An 8,715-nucleotide genomic window follows, 5' to 3' on the forward strand; every position below is an offset into this window, starting at 1 on the left:
TCATGCAAATGTTTGCGGGTGTCCTGGATGAACTACAGATCCCTCTCAATCCAGGGCAACCATAAACATTTGCATGCACGTATTCAGAGCCCTGACTGTGCACTAAAGAGCTTTGGATGTGATCCACGAGACCATCAGCTGGATGCAGGTCAGGGCTCTAGGCTGCCTGGCAGATGGCTCAGGGCAGGACCCTCAGCAGCAACACCCCCCTGGCTGCTGGACCAGCAGGTCAGGAGTGAGAGAAGAGCGAGATGGGAGCCCAGAGAAACACTTCCACCCAGCCCTTCTCTATCCAGCTGCAAAGGTGCAACACTCCTTTCCTTATCAGCTCTGGCATTTTTTCATTTGAGGGTAAAACAACTCTCAGGCAGAGAACAAAACTCGGTGTGAGTGGCTACTGCAGCTACACCCCCACCAGCCCTCAGGGGTCAGGGTCTGTGCCCACAGCTCTGTATGAGCCACACACAAATTCAGATACGGGGCTGACAGTAACAATTTGCATGTAGAGATGTCACGATGCTCACGAAGTAATGGAACTGTGAGTCATCCCTGCTGCAGCCCTGATTGTTTGCAGTGCTGTTGTATACATAATGGTGCCTTCATATAGAAACACAATGTGGCCTTGCTAGGAGTACCTGAGAAAAAAATTTCAAAAAGCACTAAAAAGATTTCCTGGCAAAGAATTTTCCCCTAAAAGGCTTTCCTTGTCCCATTTGGCAGAAAAAAAAAAGTATTAATTTTTTTTATTACTCATCCTTCAAAGATTTTTCAGACACTCCCTGAGCCACAGTTGTTTTGGGGATATGTTCCAGCAAACCCGGATCGGGAAATCCCTGTGGACAAGCAGGAGGTGGGTTTTGTCTGTGGGTCTTCAGACCAGGTCACTGCCTCCAGGTCTAAATGCCTTCGGGCGTGTAGAGACAGAGCAATCTGCATTGCAAAGTGCCTTACCCTGCCAAGGGGGAGAGAAAACAGCAACAGCAGGAGCCCAACTCATTTCACTGGCGAGAGAGAGCTGTATTGTTTCACAGACCAAGGTACTCGTGGTGCTGCCCACACTTGTCGCCCGGCTCAGACAGATGAGAGCTGTGTGACATAGCTGCCGCTGCCACGGCTGGCCACACGTAAAGAGTTCCCTCTTTCCATTTAAACCTGCAGCCTAAAACCTGTCATTATCAAAACCCTGTTCTCCCCTGAAAGCATTTCCCTGGTTCAAGTGAGACACCAGCAGCTTTCCGCTTGTAATTGCGCGTTGTGCTTATTGAATGTGCGAGCGCTGCACACAATGGGTGACTTCCATGGAGCTGGGAAAAAACAGTCCCACGTTCCTGCTTTCATGGCAGGTTCTGATTCTACTCCCGCCGTCTGAAACTGGAGTTCATGGAGTTTGCTCTTTTATGACCTCCTGTTCCTTCTTGTGCCGTGTCATTACTGCATACACTGGGGCCAAGGCAGTTCCCTCTTCAGCAAAACTCTCCATCCTGTTTAATACACAGCTTTGCATTATCCTTTGAACCTCCCGCGAAAAGAAACATGACTTTCAGAAGTGTGTAGGCTTCAGTAGCTATCCACCTTATCTACCAACATTTAGATTATTTTTTAAAGAATTTTTTTGATATTTTAGGGGACAGTCACACTCCTCGTGTCAGATCAGGAGCTCAGGATGTGCCCAACCTGCATCAAAACCCAGAAGGATGCTCGCCTATAAGACTGAGAGCATAAGGAAACAAGAGCAAAGTGAAACGCACAGTAAATCTCTTCCTCAGTGCTGTTGAAGGGATGCCACTGCTCCAGCACGCTGTCCTGAACTAGAAACAGTCCAGAGTCTGCCAGGGGACCAGCAACAGTCCTGCTACAACACCCAGAGCTCAGGAAATCCTCTCTGACCTGCCTTAGTGCCTACAAAGCAGGTAGGTGCTTTCCTCCAGCCAGCCATCCTGGACCAAATGTGACATAAATCTTTTAAACCATGAGGAGTTTCTGTGAAATTAGGATAAGTGCTGGCTTGTAACACCTAAGAACAGAGACAGAGAAGTCAGTCCCAAATCCCTGATAAGCCAGAGTCACGCAGGGTTGCAGGGGAGCCAAGGAGAGCTGAAGTTCCTCTGACAACCCAGGTGTCTGAAACAATGCCCAGAAGTGGAAAAGATGAGAGTGAAGGCACCAACTCCATTGCTGCTGACCACGGGAGCAAAGTGTGTCATGAAAAGAGAAGCAATGAGCTGTTCCTGGCACAGAACAGGGCCCTGGTCCCTGTTCCAGGAGTTGGGGGTGGGAGCAGAAGTAGAATTGCAAAAAGCTGAGTCAAAATTTTGTCTTCTGATGTTACTCAGTTCCTCATTTAGAGGAGGCCTTGGTCTGGCCCGAAGAAGAAGTCTGGGCTATAGCATTGCCTCTGCATCCCGAGTTCCCCCAAACTTTAAGGTGTGACTTCGTATCACTTGGAATTATCTCACCTCCACTTGCCAAGAAGAGCTGTGTGTGTGTGGGTAGGGGTGAATCTATCCCCCACTTTACTTTGCAATCAAAAACCCCTGATCTCACTCACACTCTTTTGACCTCAGACCAAGTTTCATGCGTCTCTTCCTTTCTCAGACGGGTAATACTCTTAAAGGAAGAAACAGATGGCACCCGTTTGCAGATGTCAAATGCTTGCCTCACGTGGCATGTTTACTATTGGATTTTCACCAGAGGCTCGTGGCCCAGATAGTGAGATTTTAGTTGTAATCACCAGCTTGAAACGTGAAGCAAACACTCACTGACTAGGGTCACTCACTGCTTCTGATTCTCTTTTAAATCATTTGTAGATTGGAGTACAGGAAAGGGATTAAATGCTCGGAGTGCAGGAAGAAAAATATTGGAAGTGGATGCTCAAGAAGAGATAGAAAAAGAATTAAAAAATGCAACTGCTGCACTCCTGGGAGGGAAAGGGCAGAGCTACAGAAGGAGGGGACCCACATTTCTCAGTACGTGTGAAGCTGACTTGGGAGCAATGCTGGGCGTATTTGTGATGAACACTCTGATTTACACTCTGCTGTCCTTCCATGCAAACTTCCCCCCTGAGCAGCGGATGGGGCAGGTGTGACCCTTCGTGTCACAGAACAAAGCAGCTGTTAAGTTGTGAAGTTTGCCGAGAGCACGGCTCTCGGGGCTTTTGTTTCTTGCTTTCTTTTCCTGTTTTTGAGTGCAGGTTTCTGAGCTTCCTGGCGGGGTGGCTGAAAGCGCAGGGAACGCGCTGCTCCCTCTGGGAGAGCAGTGCTGAGCATGGGGTGTCCTCGCCTCTGCTTGCAGCTGGGCTGTGTCAGGAACAAATCCAGCTGGACCTGTTGAGCCCCGTGGCAGTTTTGTGGCACTTTTACAACATTGCAAATCTCCAAGAAAAGTGCTCTGTAAGGTAAAAAAGCAGCCTCATCCCTCTTGATTCTGGAAACTAAAGGGGAACATTTAATCACAGCGCTGACATTGCCTGGTGTTTCAGACACATGAAGCCAATGTGGTTATTCCAGAAGCCAAAAGTGCCTCATCTACCTTCATCCCATGGCCCATCCATGAGATCAGCTCTTCTCAGTGCTACCAAAAAATGTCTCAGTGCTACCAAAAAATGAGGGACATGAGCACGATTAGAAACTCCAGGTAATTTTCCCAGGGACTGCCCCCTTGGCGGTCTGGGTCTATGCCACCACAACTGCTTCCTGCTGGGGAAGCAAGGAATGGGTTTTGTCTCCTTTCCCTGAGAGTCATGAGGCTCTGGCACAGGTTGCCCAGGGAAGCTGTGGCTGCCTCTTCCCTGGAAGTGTCCAAGGCCAGGCTGCACGGTGTTTGGAGCAACCTGGGATAGTGGAAGATGTCCCTAAACTCCAAATAAAACACAGGGTCCCTAAATCCCAAATAATACACAGACATCCCTAATCCCCAAATAACACACAGACGCCCCTAAACCCTAAATAAAACACAGACGCCCCTAATCCCCAAATAACGCACAGACACCCCCAAACCCCAAATAACGCCCCAAAAACGGCCGCCACTCCGCGCGGCCCCAGCGCGCCCTCTGCCGGTGCTTCGGGGCCGTACGGGCCGGGGGTCCCGGGGCTGCCAGGGGAATTTGGGAGTTCTGGGGTTGCCATGGGGATTTGGGGGTCCCGGGGCTGCCAGGGGAATTTGGGAGTTCTGGGGTTGCCATGGGGATTTGGGGGTCCCGGGGCTGCCAGGGGGATTTGGGGGTTCTGGGGTTGCCAGGGGGATTTGGGGGTCCCGGGGCTGCCAGGGGGATTTGGGGGTCCCGGAGTTGCCAGGGGGATTTGGGGGTCCCGGCTCTGCCGTGTCCCCCTCGCACGGAGCTCACCGGCAGCGGAGCCTCCCCACCCTCGCAGGGAAGAATTCCATCCCAATATTCCATCTGTCCCTGCCCTCTGGCAGTGGGAAGCCATTCCCCGTGTCCTGTCCCTCCATCCCTCTCCAGCTCTCCTGGAGCCCCTTTAGGTGCTGAAAGAGGCTCTAAGGTCCCCCTGGAGTCCCCTCTTCTGGACTAACACCCCCAATTCTCCCAGCCTTTCTTCACAGCAGAGATGATCCAGCCCCTGACCATCTTCTCAGCCTCCTCTGGCCCCCACCACCAGGTCCGTGTCCACCCTGTGCAGAGGACACCAGAGCTCCATCCTGCAGCAGGGTGAGGAGGACATTTAGCAAAATGCTACCTCTGGCTCCAGCTGCAATTTTAGGTGCTGTTTGTGCCTCTGAAAATGCCAGCATTAATGTAATGGTAGAGGTTGTACCTCTGGCTTCTGTCAGTTCAAACAGGCACCTGAGACAGGTCCCCAAAAAGCAAATCTATTAATGGTGTTAATTCAATGAACCTGCAGCAAATGCAAAAGCTGTCACCTGATTAAATCACATTCAAATTAGTGCTGTTATCTGTAGAAATAAAAAATGGGGTTGCAGCCTTGGTGGAACACGTGTTTGCAAATCCTCCCTAGCCAAATGAGCTGGGGCAGTGCCAACCTGTGGCATCTCCAGGCTCCCAGAAAGGATTCAGTGCAAGGTACAGCCAGATGTGCTTCTGCCACAGCTCCATCTATATCAGCACAGCTGCAACAGCAGCAAAGAGAAACCTTAGCTCGCTGGCAAAAAATAAAACCAAAAAATACCCCCAAGAAAACCCTTCTTTTTATTTTTAACACAGAGGTGCACCAGAACTGTGTAATACATCCCAGTGTTAGGGGAAAAAAAAAATAATCATGGAACAGGTCACATGGAAAACAGTGATGCTCACCATGCTGTGAGCTGTGATTTTCCTTCCTTCAGCTCAGTAACAATTACTTCTCTTTCCTGTCACTGTCTTTTTTCCCCTGTTGAAAATTGGTGGTTTTTATAAGGTGTTTAGGAGGGTTTGTGGTCCAGAGGTACAAACACCCCTGCCCACTGTATTTATAAGCTTTAAAGGAGAATATGAAGGGGGGGGAAGCAATAATCCTGTTGTGGATTAGGCCTGTGCAAAATAGAAGGGTGAAAGAGCAGGGTGGAGACCACAAAGAGCAAAGAGAGGGTGGGTGTGATGTCTGCACATCCTCTGGGAAGTGGGTGCTTCGTTCTGCTGTAGTCCAGATGCTCATAAATCTCCCGTCCTTGTGAGGCAAGATGTGTCTTGAGGCAAAATGCTGCTTGATAGAAGATTGCTGCCACATAAATAAAATTAAAGTTGTCAGGACATACCCATATCATGATTCTGGAGATCTTAGTTCCCAGCTGAACTCACTCAGAGGCAAATTCAGGAACAACAGTGAGGTAAATAATGGTTTTCAGGGTATAGCTACAGCTCCCTTGCTCTCCTAGTCTCGGTCCCGTCAGTCATTTCACACAGGACCAAAACTAGAACTCGGCTGAATGCAGACTTTTTCTTTGTCTATGTCATTATGGTCACTACAATGTCTTTCACAATTTTATTTAGCACACCATGAAGACCTTTTGGTATACAAACTGATTTTCCCCCTTCTTTTTCTATGCAGTATCAGAGCTCTGTTGGGACATCAGTTATGTACACAAGGACAGCTGACCCTTAGCCCTGTAATCTTGATCAGAGTCTACCTTTGGCAGCTTCCAGCCCTGCAGCTTTCCCTTTCCATCTACTCCCACCCCTCTGAGGGTCAGTCACATCCTTGGGCATCCCTGTTTGAAAATGCTGAGCCCTGAAAAGGCTCAGCACCTCTCAGTTCTCTTTTCCTAACTTGTAGCCTCTCCTCTGAAGCATGGGGCAAAAATGAAAGAAGAAGAAAAAAAGACTGATTCAGGTTTTGGCAGCTCTCCTCTCACAGAAGAATATTCCACGCTTGCACATGAAAGGGAATTTTTAGCCAACCAGAGCAAAGAGTCAAAATAACAAACACAAACAATTACCCCCAAAAAATTGCCACACTCAGTGGTTTTTCTGACTGCTGCTACTGGCTCAGTGAGAGGCTGGTTCGTTGCCTAATCTTGAGCTCAGAAAAAGACAGATCATCTTGAAGTTTACAGTGCTATTGGCCCAACTACAGAGGATAGGATTTCCCTCAAGCCTTTGCCCAAGGCCTGATGATGACTCCAAAAACAACAAGTCGCCTTGAGGTTGGAAATTTTGCTTCAGAGAGAGATTTTGTTCGCGTTCTGTAAACGATACACAAATATTGGTCTGAGTGGATGGAAAATGCTTAAAAGCTGCATAACAGAGTGAATGAGACCAATCCCGAGATGGAAATAATTTCCTTAATTCCTTGCAGCACTGCTGTCACTTCCAGCCATCTGTTAGCTGGGGAGTCACTGATAATCCATGGAGCAGCTTGGGTGATGAAACCTCCTGAAAGCAGAGATCACAAAGAGCTCACTTATTTCTCTACAGTAGAAAAGGAAGTGGGTGGGGAAAAGGAATGAAAGGATGAAACACACAGCTCATGCCCTCCTGGCTTCAGGATAAAAGATTTGCTCTAAAAAACCCCTGGTAATTTCATACTTCCTTAACGAGAAATGGTGTCCAAGATGTGGAGTGAGCAGCAGTCAGAGGCAGAGTTCTATGAGCCAAATCATCTTCATTATGTGGTAGATTGTAATTTTAATCCCACTGGTCTTCCCCAGGCCTGGGGATTTTCCAAGCAGCCTGGTCAGGATGTTGAGAACAGCTTTTAACAGTGGCTGATTGAACACTGCAAGAAAAGCAAGAGAGATGGGTTTCCCATTCATTCAGGGAATGACTTGCACCAAAACTCTGCCCCTGAGGTCTCACCGTGTACCAGGGTTCTCAGTCTCAGTGAAAACTGTAGCAGGGTTGCCTTTTGTCCGTCATGTTTTGGAGTTTCATATTGTTTGGTATCTCTTTGCAGACTAAGAGGAGCATGAGCTTCTCCTCTATGCTCTCTGCTGTCAGATCCATCTCTGTGGCACTTCAGGAATGCAAAAAGGACAGGTTTAGGTTGTGTGTAGTGCAGATGCATAAAAAATGTCTAAACCTAGTATTCAAACCGCGGAAAAATTATGAAATCATAAACACAGAAAACACAGAAGAGGAACTAAGAAAAAAATATGTTCAGCTGTTCCTCTGGACTGCAGCTTGAAAAAGAACCTGAAAGGTTTCAATTTACCTCCAAGTCAATGTATTTTTTGGTAACTCTGGGAGAGTTTCAGTGAGAGTTAGCATCACTTGTTCAAATATTTCAAGTTCCTACCTTGTCTTAGTCACGACATGGGAAAACACTTGAAATCTATCTAATCAAGTGGTTCACCAGCTGAGATAGACCTGATGAAAACCACATTTGTTAACGCTGATACAGCTCGAGCTCAGCTCCTGCCAGCTGAAGTGCAGCCTGGCACATCACCCTGTCCAAGACCCACTGACCACCACGATCCCCCCTGGGATTCCTTGGGGAAAATGTGCACTGAGGGGCTGCCATGCTCCAGTAAGGGCACAAACCGACAGATTCTGCTTGAAATTTATATGGCAAACAAAAGAAAAAGCCCCCGTGTCAGGACATCCCACTGACAGCAGATTTGGTGCTCGCCCAAGGCACGGAGCAGTGGATAACCCCCCTTCCCAGCCCTGACCTACAGCCCTGCTTTTCTCAGCCAGCCTTTCCTGCTGGCTTGCAGAGTTCTGTGCAAAGTGAAACAAGAGCCCAAGAGTAACACGGGGGCGCAGGCAGGCACTGGGCTGAATTTTGGGGACACGACCTCTGGAAAGGCTGGAGCAATAGGACAGCGTGGCAGGAACACGGGTAAGAGCACCCAGTCCCCAGGCTGCAGCATTCAGCATGCTGGGCACTTGGGAAAAGTCCTGTCTTTGGGTGCTTCAGATGGGCACAAGGCAGGAACAGCAGCGGGGGAAGGGACAGCTGCTGGCCCTTTCCTGCAGCACGTTCAGGAGCTCAGAGCGTTCGTTATCTGCTCTGCAATGCCAGCTTCAAAGCCACTTCAGCTTTCTTCTGCCCGGGGATCCCCCCAAGTTTTGATCAGAGCGACATCAGCTGCCTTTACTGACAAACAGAGCCGCCTCAGCATTTCAGCATTTCTTGCTGACAGAAAGGCCGCCAAGTGCGTTGCATTTGAGGAACCAGCAGCTGCGACCTTTCCCTGCGTGGACTCTTACTCCAAGCCCCAAATCCCTACGCGTTATTCAGCCGAGAGCCAGGAGAGGGTGCTGCTAAATTTGGCGATCATCCCATTCCTCCCGCAAGGAGCCACATGCCGCCTTTCCCT

This window comes from Corvus kubaryi, unplaced genomic scaffold (assembly GCF_017639235.1).
Source record: "Corvus kubaryi isolate FWS band 111438036 unplaced genomic scaffold, C.kubaryi_AGA036_p1.0 138, whole genome shotgun sequence".
Lineage (NCBI taxonomy): Eukaryota > Metazoa > Chordata > Aves > Passeriformes > Corvidae > Corvus > Corvus kubaryi.